The sequence below is a fragment of the Bos taurus genome, chromosome Y, assembly GCF_002263795.3.
Source record: "Bos taurus isolate L1 Dominette 01449 registration number 42190680 breed Hereford chromosome Y, ARS-UCD2.0, whole genome shotgun sequence".
Taxonomy (NCBI): Eukaryota; Metazoa; Chordata; class Mammalia; order Artiodactyla; family Bovidae; genus Bos; species Bos taurus.
The window spans coordinates 39,204,022-39,218,910 of record NC_082638.1 but is presented as its reverse complement, the minus strand read 5'-3'; positions in this window follow the sequence as shown (position 1 = coordinate 39,218,910).

The following is a 14,889-nucleotide window of genomic DNA, read 5'->3' as shown; positions in this document are numbered from 1 at the left end:
TAACCTGCATTATAGCTGGAATAAACTTTAAATTACTGTTTTTGTTTTTTTTTTCTTATCTGGCTGCTCCCCTATCAGACCTCATCTTTTTTAATTTTATTTTTTGTTTACCTCCCTCCATTCATTCACATGCTCATCTGAGAAGACTTAAGTTCTTCCAGCTTTGGACAATAACTGCTTTTAGAAACTGTAAAGTAGTTACAAGAGAACAGTTGCGCAAGATTCAGAATTAAAAAAAAAAAAAAATGGAGCATGTGTATTATGTGGCCAATGTCTTCACTCTAACTTGCTTATGAGACTAAAACCATTCCTCACTGCTCTAACATGCTGAAGAATCATCTGAGAGGGAGGGAGATGGATGCTGAGTTGTCACATCAAAGGAAGCAGCATTATTCTAACAGCATCCATTCTTGTTTAAGCCTTCCACTGTTAGAGATTTGAGGTTACATGATATACTTTATGCTCATAACTGATATGGCTGGAGAATTGGTATTGAATTTATAGCATTAGCAGAACAGAAAATGTGATGTATTTTATGCATGTCAATAAAGGAATGACCTGTTCTTGTTCTACAGAGAATGGAAATTGGAAGTCAAACACCCTTTGTATTCCAAAATAGGGTCTCAAAACATTTTGTAATTTTCATTTAAATCGTTAGGAGGCTTGGAGCTATTAGTTAATCTATCTTCCAATACACTGTTTAATATAGCACTGAATAAATGATGCAAGTTGTCAATGGATGAGTGACCAACTAATAGCTCTGCTAGTGATTGATTTATTTTCCTTCATTAAAGTTGCATAAACCAAAAAACAAAACAATAAAGAAAGAAAGAAAGTGGACGTAGGAGGGGCAGACCATGTGTGCTGGTATAGAGGCTGAAAGTCAAAGAAGATAAGCTTGAGATTGCAACTATGTTTTTGCAGCATGACCTCAGTATCATAGTCTAAGTAGTGGAAGATGCATGTGGCAGAATGCAAGCTTAGTAGATCGGCATGCCTACTCTGGAACAGAGGTTCAGTAGGAGTTAAATGCATGCACTTGAGCGTCGTTTCAGGAGTGACGGTATATGTGTTTCAGAGTGAAGATAAATAGGTGCAGCAAAAGTGCTCTAAAATGTTGGGAAATACTTGTAAGAAGGCAGGTTCAGAGTGGAAGCTCAGTATTTGTGTGACTAATGTTATAGACTTAGACTTCAATTGAAGAAAGTAGAGAAGACCACTAGATGATTCAGTTCAGTTCAGTCGCTTAGTTGTGTCCGACTCTTTGTGACCCCAAGAATCGCAGTATGCCAGGCCTTCCTGTCCATCACAAACTCCCGGAGTTCACTCAGACTTATGTCTATCGAGTCAGTGATGCCATTCAGCCATCTCATCATCTGTCGTCCCCTTCTCCTCCTGCCCCCAATCCCTCCCAGCATCAGAGTCTTTTCCAATGAGTCAGCTCTTCACATGAGGTGGCCAAAGTACTGGAGTTTCAGCTTCAGCATCATTCCCTCCAAAGAAATCCCAGGGCTGATCTCACTCAGAATGGATTGGTTGGATCTCCTTGTAGTCCAAGGGATTTTCAAGAGTCTTCTCCAACACCAGAGTTCAAAAGCATCCATTCTTTGGTGCTCAGCCTTCTTCACAGTCCAAGTCTCACATCCATACATGACTACTGGAAAAAGCATAGCCTTGACTAGATGGACCTTTGTTGGCAAAGTAATATCTCTGCTTTTGAATATGCTATCAAGTTTGGTCATAACTTTCCTTCCAAGGAGTAAGCATCTTTTAATTTCATGGCTGCAATCACCCTCTGCAGTGATTTTGGAGCCCCCCCCCCAAATAAAGTCTGACACTCTTTCCATAGTTTCCCCATCTATTTCCCATGAAGTGATGGGACTGGAGGCCATGACCTTTTTTTTTTTTTTTTTTTCCTGAATGTTGAGCTTTAAGCCAACTTTTTCACTCTCTACTTATGATTCAGGTATGACCTAAATCAGATCCCTTATGATTATACAGTGGACGTGACAAAAGATTTAAGGGAATAGATTTGATAGAGTGCCTGAAGAACTACAGATGGAGGTTCATGAAATTGTACAGGAGGCAGTGACCAAGAACATCCCCAAGAAAAGTAATGCCAAAAGGCGAAATGGTTGTCTGAGGAGGCCTTACAAATAGTTAAGTAAAGAAGAGAAGCAAAAGGCAAAGGAGAAAAGGGAAGATATACCCATATGACTGCAGATTACCAAAGAATAGCAAGGAGAGATAAAAAAGCCTTCCTCAGTGATCAATGCAAAGAAATAGAGAAAAACAATAGCTGAGAAAGACTAGCGATTTCTTCAAGGAAATTAGAGATACCAAGGGAATATTTCATGCCAAGATGGACACAATAAAGGACAGAAATTGTATGGACCTAAAAGAAGCAGAAGATATTAAGAAGAGGTAGCGAGAATCTATACAGAAAAGATTGAAGAACTATACAGAAAAAATCTTCATGATCCAGATAATCATGATGATGTGATCACTCACCTAGAGCCAGACATCCTGAAACATGAAGTCAAGTCAGCCTTAGGAAGCATCAATACAAACAAAGCTAGTGGAGATATGGAACCCCAGTTGAGCGATTTCAAATCCTAAAAGATAGTTCTGTGAAAGTGCTGAATCCAATGTGCCAGCAAATTTGGAAAATTCAGCAGTGGCAACAAGACTGGAAAAGGTCAGTTGTTCCAGTATATGTATTTTAGAGCTTGTTCTCTGTAGTGGTGAAATGTGTCCCACAATGTGTTAGACAGGACTGAAGCAAACTAGTGCAAAATGTTGCAAGATTTTTTTTGTTTGTTTTGTTTTGTTTTCACCTGTGGCAGCTTTTCTCCAGTAAGAGTTAATTGTGAAAGTGGAGCAGGTGCTTGGCTTTCAGGGACCCTGGTGGTGCCAAGTGTACAGGGTTCAGGGACACAGAACTGACTAGATCACAGGAGTTATGACCCTATCAGAGTCTTTTTTTGAGCTTCTTGTAGATGGCGATCAGAAGGCCTCTTTTGCCAGTCTTTCTCCCTAGTTCCACCCATTGAGGCACTTAGAAGGCTTCGTTGCCTGGAATCCTTCCCTGTTGTTCAATGTGTCAGCACATAGAGATACCTCCCTGGCTGGGGTCCTACTCTGTAGATCAGTGCATCAGGCACTTAAAGAAGCATCGTGAGTAGGGTTCGACTCTAGTTTTGTGCATCAGGCACTTAAAGGAGCACCTGGGTGGTGTCCTGCTCTATATTTCAGTGTGTTCAGCATTTGATGGGTCAGCCTCACTATTGTAGTAACTGCTGATGCTATCATGTGGAGAGAGAGAGGCTATGGTGATTGCTCCACCCCCATACATGTGACTCAGTGATATTGCCTTGCTTCCTTGGCTGCCTGGCTTTCCTCCACAGGCATATCCTAGCACAGTTTCCTCCCTCACAGCCCCTCTCTCCATCTCGCCACAGTAAACAGCAGCCTTCGCCCAGGAATCGCTCCAGAATCCCTCAATTCCAGCTCCCAGCCACTGTGCCTTTCAGGGGACACATATCCTTGGCTGGGGTATGTACAGCTGTAGCAAGGACTCGCTGATTCTCATTACATCTAGTTATCCACAGATCAGTTGTTTCACTCTCAGCTTTAAATGTTTATTCTATGATTCAGACAAGCCCCCCAATATGGGATTAGACCCCTCCTTCACCCACTCAGGGCTGATTCAGTCCTAATAAGACTCATGATTTTCCCCCCAGTTCTTTCATCCTACTGAGTTTTGCGTGGTTCTATATATTCTTTTCCACTGGTCAGGCACTCCTGTCTGCTTTCAGCTGATGTTTTGATTACTTGTCTGTGTCTGAAGGTGTATGCCTGATGTATCCACAGAGAGATGTATTCCACATCTACCTACAGCTCCACCATCTTGTTCTCTCATCTCAAGATAGTTTTAGAGCACAGAATCCACAGTGGCAGTAGGTGTGCTATAAAATGTGAGTTCAGACATACACCTGAGGGCAAGCTCAGTGATTTTAGCACAGCTGATCTAAAGCATTGATTTACTATTGGCCAGACACATGGCTCAAATATTACGAAAATTATTTATGGTGTGCCAATTCTAGAGCACAAGGTCAGTCGTTGTGTAACATTTGCTGTAGAATGCAAGTTCAGTTGTGGAAAGAGGCATGCTCCACAATGCAACTGAGACGTTTTAGTCATCTTGTGGTAGAGTACATGCTCAGTAATGGTAGGAACTGTGCTCTAGTATTCATTCAGTAGTGGCTGGAAGCATGTTGCCATTGCCAATGGGATAGCTTCAGACAGCCTGTTCTAAAATGCAAGCACACTAGTGGCAGAATGTATGCTCCAGATTGCAAGCTAAGTAGTTTCAGTACTTCTATGCTAGAGCTCAGACACAGTAGTGATGTATGCAGGCTGCAAACTGCCATCCTACTATTTGTGTCATGTCCGCTCTGGAATACAGACTTAGTACTGGTGGGGAGAATCCTCAAAAGTACAATCTCAGGAGACAAAGAACAAGTTCTCTAAAGCAAAGATTCAGTATTCGAACCATACTTGCTCTAGATCATGGTTCTGTATTACCAGGGGTGTGTCTAAAGTGTGCTTCAATGTTGAGATGCATGCTGAAGAGCTAAGTTCAGCAGATGAAGCATGCCTGCATTACATGTGCTTCAGAGTGTTGTCTCAGGAGTTGCAGTACACTTGCTTAAGAGTGCACACTCAGTAAGTGAGGGACATATTCTCTTGAACGCTGGGTTTTTATTTTTGGATGCATATCCAGAGATCAAACTGAGAAAATGTGATATGCCTGTTCTGCCACACAAGCTCAGTAGTGGGAAGATAAGTCCTCAACAGTGCAAGCACATGGGTTGTGGCATATGTGTGTTGTGACACATGATCAATTGAGGCAGGAAATATGAAGTATACACCAAGTCTCTAGTTGTGGAAGATCATCCATAGATGTAGCTGTGGAACACAGGTACACTACTCACAACTTATACAGTCTAGAGTGCTGGATGGCTAGCAGCATAATGGCTGATATAAAATGCCACTGGAGTGATGGTTGCACACACCTTCTAGAGCAATACTTCAGGGAAGTGACTTTAATGCTTCAGAATTCAAAGTCACTAGTGGTGACACAGTTGATCTAGAATGACGGTTCACTCGTGGGTAGGATATGTGTTTTATAATGCAACCTCCACTTTCCTGGAATAGGTCCTCCAGAGTGCAAATTCAGTAGCTGGGACACATGCTCTAGAGTACAGGAAGAAGAGTTTGGGGAAATATGCAACAGCGGGCAAGCCAAGTCATTGGCAAATTTCAGCTGCAGAGTGTGGGATCACTACTTTAAGCTCACAGGCCATGGGGCAAGATTAGTAGTAGTGGAACTCATGGTCTATAAGGCAGGCTCAGCAGTGATTAAATAGTGTAACAGGGTGCAAAATCAGTAGCTGAACCGCTTACAAGTGGCAAGACACATGCTTCAGAGTGCAAAATTAGTATTGGCCACACACATGCTCTAGGCCACATGCTCACTAGCTGTGCCATGCCTGCTTAGTGTAAGGACTCAGAAGTCACAGGTGTGCTATAGTACTAGGATTGATACTGCCGGGATGCATGATTCAGTGTGCAGGTGTGTAGCTCAGGCATTCTTACTCTACAGCATAGTCTCTGTAGTGTCAGAACATTGGCTCTTGAAGGCACACACAGTCATGATGGGAGATATGTTCCTGAGTAAACCGCAGTAGTGCAAAACCCATGATAAAATGTGTGCACTCTGTAGTCATGAGAGCTGTACTCCCAATTGCAAGTTCAGTTACTGTGGAATGTGTGAAACTAGAGCATGTTCTCTGCAGAGCCCGGATGCCTGCCCTTGAACTCAAGCTCAGTAGAGGTGTACCATGTCCTCCAGTGTTCAAACTCACTATGTCTATAAGAGTGCTGGCTCAGGTGTGTCCAGAAGTAAACAAACATCAGAGTGCAAGTTCAGTAATTGTTTAGGCACACCTGAACTACAGCGCAGGTTGAGTAGTGGCCTGACTTACCTATAAAGCAACAAGCTAATTATTGTGATTTTTATTGTTTAGAGTGAAAATTCAGCAGGTAATGAACTCTTGTTCTGGAAGGCAATTTCAGTAGTGCAGGGATGCAGAATCCAGAGTGTAATATACCAAAAGTGTATGTGTACTTCCAACAGGCATGATTTAGGGACAGGCTCAGTAGTGGCAGGCCATATTCTCAATAACCCGGGTTCAGGAGTGATGGGATGTATGCTCTACTGTGCAGTCTCAGTGACAGCAAGGCACTTGTTCTAAATTTTGTCAATAATCTCAATAGTGGCAGAAAGGGTGATCCAGATTAGAAACTAAGTAGTTCTAGCGTGCGTCCTCTGATGGTGGTCTCAGTATTGACAAGCGCATATTCCAGAGTGCAAAAGTCTTGTTTGTAGCATGTGTGCTTTGAAATCGGAGAAGGAAATCGCAACCCAGTCCAATATTCTTGCCTGGAGAATTCCATGGACAGAGGAACCTGCTGGGCTGCTCTCCATAGGTTCGCACGGAGTCGGACAAGACTAAAGCGACTTAGCATGCATACATGCGTTGGAGAAGGAAGTGGCAACCCCCTCCAGTATTCTCGTCTGGAGAATCCCAGGGATACGGAAGCCTGGTGGGCTGCTGTCTATGTGGTCACACAGAGTCGGACACTACTGAAGTGACTTGGCAGCAGCAGCAGCAGTGGTTTGAAATCAGGGGTCAGTAGTTGTGAAAAGCTTCTTGCATTTTCAGTTGTTACGGCATCCCAGGTCCAGAGTGCAGGCACACTTGGTTGTGATACTTATGCTCTAGAGTTGTAATGTATGTTCCAGAGTGCAAGCTAATTAGTATACCTGTTCTAATTCAATTCTCAGTAAAAGCAGAATGCAAAGTCCTGATTTCAACCTCAGTAGTTGCTGCATGCATAATCAGAAGTAGTGCTTCATACACTCATGAGTGCCAGATCATGAGCTGCAGCATAATTGTCACAGAGTGGGGCACAAGTAGTTGCTGGATGCATACTACAGAGGGTGAGCTCAGTAGCTTCGTTACATGCATGTTTCACACTGTGAGCTCAATAGTACTCGATGGTACTACATTGAGAGTATTCCTACTTTAGAGTACTTGCTTAACAGGGGCAGAATGCATACCTTTGAATATAAACTCGGTAGACTCGTCCTAAGGTGGCAGTGACATATGAGAAGGAGTTCAATTTTTCCCCAGTAAATACCTCAACGGATTGTCAGGATATGGAGTAACTTTCACTAAACCGTTTCTATATGCTGGCAGAGGACACCAGAAAGGCCAATCAATTTGCTCATAATGAGGGAGGAGAAGAGATAAACAAGAAAAGAGAGACAAAGGATTTAGGGATAGAGACTGATTCTAGAACCAGATACGCAACAATGGACTGGTTCTGAATTGTAAGCCTGCTTATTTAAATTAGATGAAGAGCACATCATGTGAAATGCCAGACTGGATGAAGCACAAGCTGGAATCAAAATTGCTGGGAGAAATAGCAATAACCTGAGATACATAGATGACAAAACCCATATAGCAGAAAGTGAAGAGCGACTAAAGAGCCTCTTGATGAAAGTGAAACAGGAGAGTGCAAAAGCCAGCTTAAAACTCAACATTCAAAAACGAAGATCATGGCTTCTGGCCCCATGATTGAGAGATTTCACTTTCACTTTTCACTTTCCTGCATTGGAGACGGAAATGGCAGCCTACTCCAGTGTTCTTGCCTGGAGAACCCAAGGGGCAGGGGAGCCTGGTGGGCTGACGTCTATGGGGTCACACAGAGTCGGACACGACTGAAGTGACTTAGCAACAGTAGCAGCCGCAGATGGGGAAACAATGGAAAGGCTGAGAGACTTTATTGTCTTGGCTTCAAAATCACTGTAGATGGTGGCTGCAGCATAAAATTAAAAGATACTTGCTTCTTGGAAGAAAAGCTATGACCAACCTAGGCAGGATATTTAAAAACAGAGATATTACTTTGCCAACAAAAGTCTTTCTAGTCCAAGCTATAATTTGTCCAGTAGTCATATATGGATGTGAGAGTTGGACTATACAGAAAGCTGAGCCCTGAAAAATTGATGCTTTTGAAGTGTGGTGTTGGAGAAGACTCTTGAGAGTCCCTTGGACAGCAGGGAATAAAATTAGTCAGTAAGACATTCAGTCCTGAATATTTATTGGAAGCACTGATGCTAAAGCTGAATTTGGCCACCTGATGCAAATAACTGATTCTTGCAAATGACCCCAGTGTTGAGAAAGATTGAAGGCAGGAGGAGAAGCAGAAGACAGGATGAGATTGAGTCCATCACTAACTCAATGGAGATGAGTTTGAGCAAGCTATGGAAGTTCGTGATGAACAGAGGAGTCTGGTGTGTCACAGTCCTTGGGGTTACAAATAGTTGGACACGACTGAGAAACTGAACTGAACTTGTGTTGGGGAGAGAGAGTCAATTCCTATGCAGATTGATAAGAAGTCTGGCCTACCCAAAGAAGAGAAAAATATCTGGATTCTTGAGGAGGAGATAGGGTTCTGGAATTCTCAAGGAGGAGAATTGCTTGCTTGTTTGTTTTTCTCTATATTCATTAGTCTTAGTCACATAAAATGTTTTGTTTTGTTTTTTCTTTAAACCTTGAAATGATGATTACACAGCAAACAATTCAGTTTAAACTCTGTAATTAGAATTATATAGCAACAGTGTATCATGCTTGAGGACAGTTTCTCCTCCCTGAAAACCTTCTGACGAATCCTTATATTTTAGAAGCTATATTATGGGAGTGGGTCTGGTAGGATCTTTCTATTGTTAACTTCTAATCCTGTTATCCTAAAATATAAATTGTGGGAGTAGGTCTGGTAAAATTTTCACAAATTTCAGACATGCTTTTGATGTATTATAATAACTAAATTAAAATGTATGTAACTCCCTGGCTAACACTAGCAAGGGGGGCATTCTCTGGCCCCCTTCTGATGTCCATGTCAGAAGCTTTCTCTGTTCCTTTTCTTACTTTAATAAAACTCTGATATACAAGAACTCTTGAGTGATCAAGCCTGGTCCTTAGTCCTGAAGTTAAATCTTCTTCTCAGAGATCATGAATCCAGCACTATCCATCTTAAGCTTTTAGAGAAGGAGAAGTTTCCATACCACAGGAAACCCTCTCAGAGGTTGATTCAGTGGGCCTCTTTGGAATCTCAGAGGGTGGTATAACCACCCCACACCACCATCTCAGAATTCAAGCCAAAAAAGCAATTTTTAGTGGGGAATTGCCTCACAGTCTCATGTCCACCCACAGTGAGTGGGGGCTTTGTACAGGGGCGCCCTCTGCATCTTCAGTCCTTAGAATAAAGATGGGGTTTGAATGCTCTACAGACACTCTGAGAGAACTAATGGGATGTAGCAGGCGGAAGCACATAATGCCAGAGGGAGAAAAATAAACAAAGAGAAGGAATGTTCCCACGGGAAGGCTCTAAGACCACACTGCAACCCCTGACCTGCTTACAGAACAGACGATGCCCTAGTATTTACTGAAGGAGAGCACGCTAGCTTTCGTTATGGACCTCCCAGGAGGCAAAGATTCAGAATGTTGACAACCAGAGGCAGAAGGCCATAACCTTTTAGGCCCAGGAGACTGCATCTCCTGCCAAGCTGTGAGCAGACTCTATTCATGAGCAGCCACTAACCATGACTTCCTGAGATCTGGGACAGTTTATGGCTGCCAAGAGTGTCATAACCTGAGAGCAACTCCTCTGAGGAGATGCACAGCTCACCATGCATGGACTGTATCCTTGTGGAGTATCTGAGAAACTGACCAGAATGAACCTGAGCAGTGCGCGAAAAACATGGTCCACCAGGAACTATGACATCACAGCTATCCTGAAAACCTGAGTGGCTCTCTGGAAGAGTGTACTCTGGAACATCCTGGAACCTGAGCAGCTTGGACCTGGAAAGTGCATTAGATAAAGGGCCCACGCGGGACTATGCTCTGGCAGAACACCAGGCCACTTTGGCCTGGGAATAGCAGGAGATGCATGGCTCAACTGGGACTGGGCATTCATAGAACACCCAGAAATATGAGCAGCTTGGGCCTTGGAAGTGCAGGAGACAAAGAACCCACCTGGGACTGTGCCCCAAACAGAGAACTGGGGAGTCTGGACTGCTTGGGCCTGGGAAGAGCAAGAGATACATGGTTCAACTGGGGCTGGGCCTTCATACAACACCTGGGAATCTGAGCAGCTTGGACCTGGGAAGTGCAGGAGACACACGGCCAACCTGGGACTTCACGCCTAGCACAGGATGGACCCTAGGTAGCTTGGGCCTGGGAAGTGCGTGAGATCCATGGCCCTTCTGTAACTGTGCCCTCAAGGGACACCCAGGAGCTTGAGTGGCTGGATCTGAGAAGTGTACATCACCTTGGACTTTGGCAGACCCTGTGCTGTCCATTCACAACAAAGGCTACCCACAAATCCCAGTGGTATTTGTTTGCAGTGTTCCTGCCTCTCCACAGCAAAACAGAGCAAATGACCCTGAATAAGGGTCTATTGTCACCTCTTCCTATCAGGGCTCAGATTAGACATTGAAGAGACTTGCAAGCAGAGGAGGCCAGCCTAAGTAAAGATAAGACAGGGGAACCACTCAAGAAGTGGCAGGTGCAACAGATTAAAATTAAGCAGTAAAATTGCATTTAAGGACAATTGTGGACTTTGAGAAAAAGTGCAAGCTAGAACAAGGGATAACCTGACACTGAACTGACCCCAGAATATTTTTTCTAATTTTTGTGTTCAATTATGTTTCAGTTTATTTTATATTGTACATTTGGGAGTTCAAATTCTAGTCTAGGTTTTTTAATTTTTGCTTTCTGGAATTTGTTATGCATTTTGTAGTATTAAGAGTCTATTTTTTAATATCCATTTTCACTCAGGGATTTGATTACAGGCTTAATTGCTCTCTTTCCTTTTGACTTTCTTTTCTCCTCCTGATCACCTCTATCTAGCTCTTCCCTCTTCTTTTCTATACATAATGCTGTGGATCTCTTTGACTGTCCAGGATGTGGAGTTATTTCACCACTAACATGGGGTTTTGTCTTCTGTGCAATGTTGAAAGTGTAGTCTTGAGGTTACTGCAAGAGGGGGACCAAAAACCAGAGGCAGGTAGCTCAGCTCCAGAACTTTGGATCATCATAGAACCCCTGGCCCCAGGGAAGAGTGGTAGACAAGATCCCATCCAAAAGGATACATGCCTACACTGAAAGAAGCTCCATCCAAAAGCAGACAGCTCCAGTGCAAGACAACCCATGCTAATCTTCCAGCAAAACAAGAACACACTCAAGAAAATTACAAGGCACTCTTCTAAATTCAGTCACTCAGTTGTGTCTGACTCTTTGCCACCCCATGGACTGCAGCACACCAGGCCTCCCTGTCAATCACCAACTCCCAAAGTTTACTCAACTCATGTCCACTGAATCAGTGATGCCATCCAACCATCTCATCCTCTGTTATACCTTTCTCCTCTGGACCTCAATCTCTCCCAGCATCAGGGTCATTATAAATGAGTCAACTCTTTGCATCTGGTGGCCAAATTATTGGAGTTTCAGCTTCAGCATCAGTTCTTCCAATGAATATTCAGGACTGATCTCCTTTAGGATGGACTTGTCGGATCTCCTTGAAGTACAAGGGCCTCTCAAGAGACTTCTCCAACAATACAGTTCAAAAGCATCAATTCTTTGATGCTCAACTTTTTTTTTTTCAAATTTTATTTTATTTTTAAACTTTACATAATTGTATTAGTTTTGTCAAATATCAAAATGAATCCACCAGTGGTATACATGTGTTCCCCAACCTGAACCCTCCTCCCTCCTCCCTCCCCATTCCATCCCTCTGGGTCGTCCCAGTGCACTAGCTCCAAGCATCCAGTATAGTGCATCGAACCTGGACTGGCATCTCGTTTCATAAATGATAGTCCAACTCTCACATCCATACATGACTACTAGAAAACCCATACCTTTGACTAGACAGACCTTTGTCGGCAAGATAATGTCTCTGTTTTTTAGTATGCTGTCTAGGTTGGTCATAACTTTCCTTCCCAGAAGTAAGCATCTTTGAATTTCATGGCTTCAATCACCATCTGCAGTGATTCTGGAGCCCTTCAAAAGAAAGTCAAACATTGATTGCCCTTCAATTTGCCATAAAGTGGTGGGATCAGATGCCATGATCTTAGTTTTCAGCTTTAAGCCAACGTTTCACTCTCCTCTTTTGATTTCATTAAATGACTCTTTAGTTCTTCCCTTTCTGCCATAAGGGTGGTGTCATCTGCATATCTGAGGTTATTTCTCCTGGAAAACTTGATTCCAGCTTGTGCTTCATCCAGCACAATGTTTCTCATGAGGTACTCTGCATAGAAATTAAATAAGCAGAGTGACAATATACAACTTTGACATATTCCTTATCCTATGTGAAGCTAGTCATTCCATGTCCCGTTCAAACTGCTGTTTTCTAGCCTGCATAGAGGCTTCTCAAGAGGCAGGTCAGCTGCTCTGGTATTCCCATCTCTTTCAGAATTTCCCAACGTTTATTGTAATCCACGCAGTCAAAGTCTTTGGAACAGTCAATAAAGCAAATGTATATCTTTTTCTGGAACTCCCTTGCTTGATTGATGATCCAGTGGATGTTGGCCATTTGATCCCTGTTTCCTCTGACTTTTCGAAAACCAGCTTGAACATCTTGAAGTTTACGGTTCATGCATTGCTGAAGCATGGCTTGGAGAATTTTTAGCATTACTTTACTAGCATGTGAGATGAATGCAATTGTGCAGTAGTTTGAACGTTCTTTGGCATTGCCTTACTTTGGGATTGGAATGAAAACTAACCTTTTACAGTCCCGAGCCACTGCTGAGTTTTTCAAATTTGCTGACATATTGAGTGCAGCACTTCCATAGCATAATCTTTTAGGATTTTAAATAGCTAACTGCAATTCTATCACTTCCACTAACTTTGTTCATAGTGATGCTTCTTAAGGCCCACTTGACTTCACATTCCAAGATGTCTGGACCTAGGTGAGAGACCAGATCATCATGATTATTTGGATTGTGAAGATCTTTTATGGACAGTTCTTCTGTGTAATCTTTGCCAACTCTTCTTAATATCTGCTGCTTCTGTTGGGTCCATACCATTTCTGTCCTTATTGTGCCTATCTTTGCATGAAATATTCCCTTGGAACCTCAAATTTTCTTGACGTGATCTCTAGTCTTTCCCATGCTATTACTTTCCTCTATTTCTTTGCACTGATCACTAAGGAAGGCTTTCTTATCTCTCCTTGCTATTCTTTGCAACTCTATATTCAAATGGCTATATCTTTCCTTCTCTCCTTTGCCTTTCCCTTCTCTTCATTTCACAGCTATTTGTAAGGCTCCCTCGGGCACCCATTTTGAGTTTTTGCATTTCTTTTTCTTGGGGATGATCTTGATACCTGTCTCCATCCATGGTTCATCAGGCACTCTATCACACCTAGTCCCTTAAATTTATTTCTCACTTCCACTGTATAATCATAAGGGATTTGATATAGGTAATTCCTGAATGGTCTAATGGTTTTCCTTACTTTTTTCAATTTAAGTCAATATGTGGAAATAAGGATTTCCTGATCTGAGCCACAGTTAGCTCCTGGTCTTGTTTTATGCTCTCTAGGAGGAGTAAGCATCTTTTAATTTCATGGCTGTAGTCACTATCTGCAGTGATTTTGCAGCCCCCCACCTCCCCAAAATAAAGTCTGCCACCATTTCCTCTGTTTGTGCATATATTTTCCATGAAGTGATGGGGCAGGACGTCATGATTTCAGATTTCCTAATGTAGAGCTTTAAGCCTACTTCTTCACTTTCCTCTTTTATTTTCATCAAGAGATTGTTCAGTTTCTCTTCACTTTCTGCCATAAGGGTGGTTTCATCTGCATATCTGAAGTTATTGACATTTCTCCTGGCAATCTTGATTCCAGTTTTTGTTTCTTCCAGCCCAGCATTTCTCTGCATAGAAGGTAAATAAGCAGTGTGACAATATGTAGCCTTGAGGTATTCCTTTTCCTGTTTGGAACCGGTCTGGTATTCAATGTCCAGTCCTAACTGTTGCTTCCTGACCTGCATACAGGCTTCTCAAGAGGAAGGTCCGGTGGTCTGGTATTCCCATCTCTTTCAGAATTTTCCAGTTCATTTTGATCCACACAGTCAAAGGCTTTTGCAGAAGTAGATGTTTTCCTGGAACTTGCTTTTTTTTTTTTTTTTTTTTTCAAAGATCCAGCAGATGTTGGGAATTTGATCTCTGGTTCCTCTGTATTTTCTAAAACAAGCTTGAACATCTGGAAGTTAACACTTGATGTATTGCTGAAGCGTGGCTTGGAGAATTTTGAGCATGACTTTGCTAGCATGTGAGATGACTGCAACTGTAGGGCAGTTTGAGCATTCTTTGGCATTCCCTTTCTTTGAGATTGGAATGAAAACGACCTTTTCCAGTCCCGAGCCACTGCTGAGATTTTCAAATTTCCTGGCATATTGAGTGCATCACTTCCACAGCATCATCTTCTAGGATTTGAAATAGCTCAACTGGAATCAAAGCCATAATAGAACCCCCTAATTCTCTCATGAACACTGCATTGCCTCTCAGAAAAAAATGAGATCCACAGCCATCTTCTATAACAACAACAAAATAATTCCTTCAACTAGAAAACCTTCACAATCCACTGGTCCCACCACATTCACTGGGAGGAGTCTAACCAATTAACAGCAATGATGACCCTCCCGTTTGCAGAAAATAGACCTCAAAGACAGCCATCTAAACAACATGAAAAGACAGAGACATA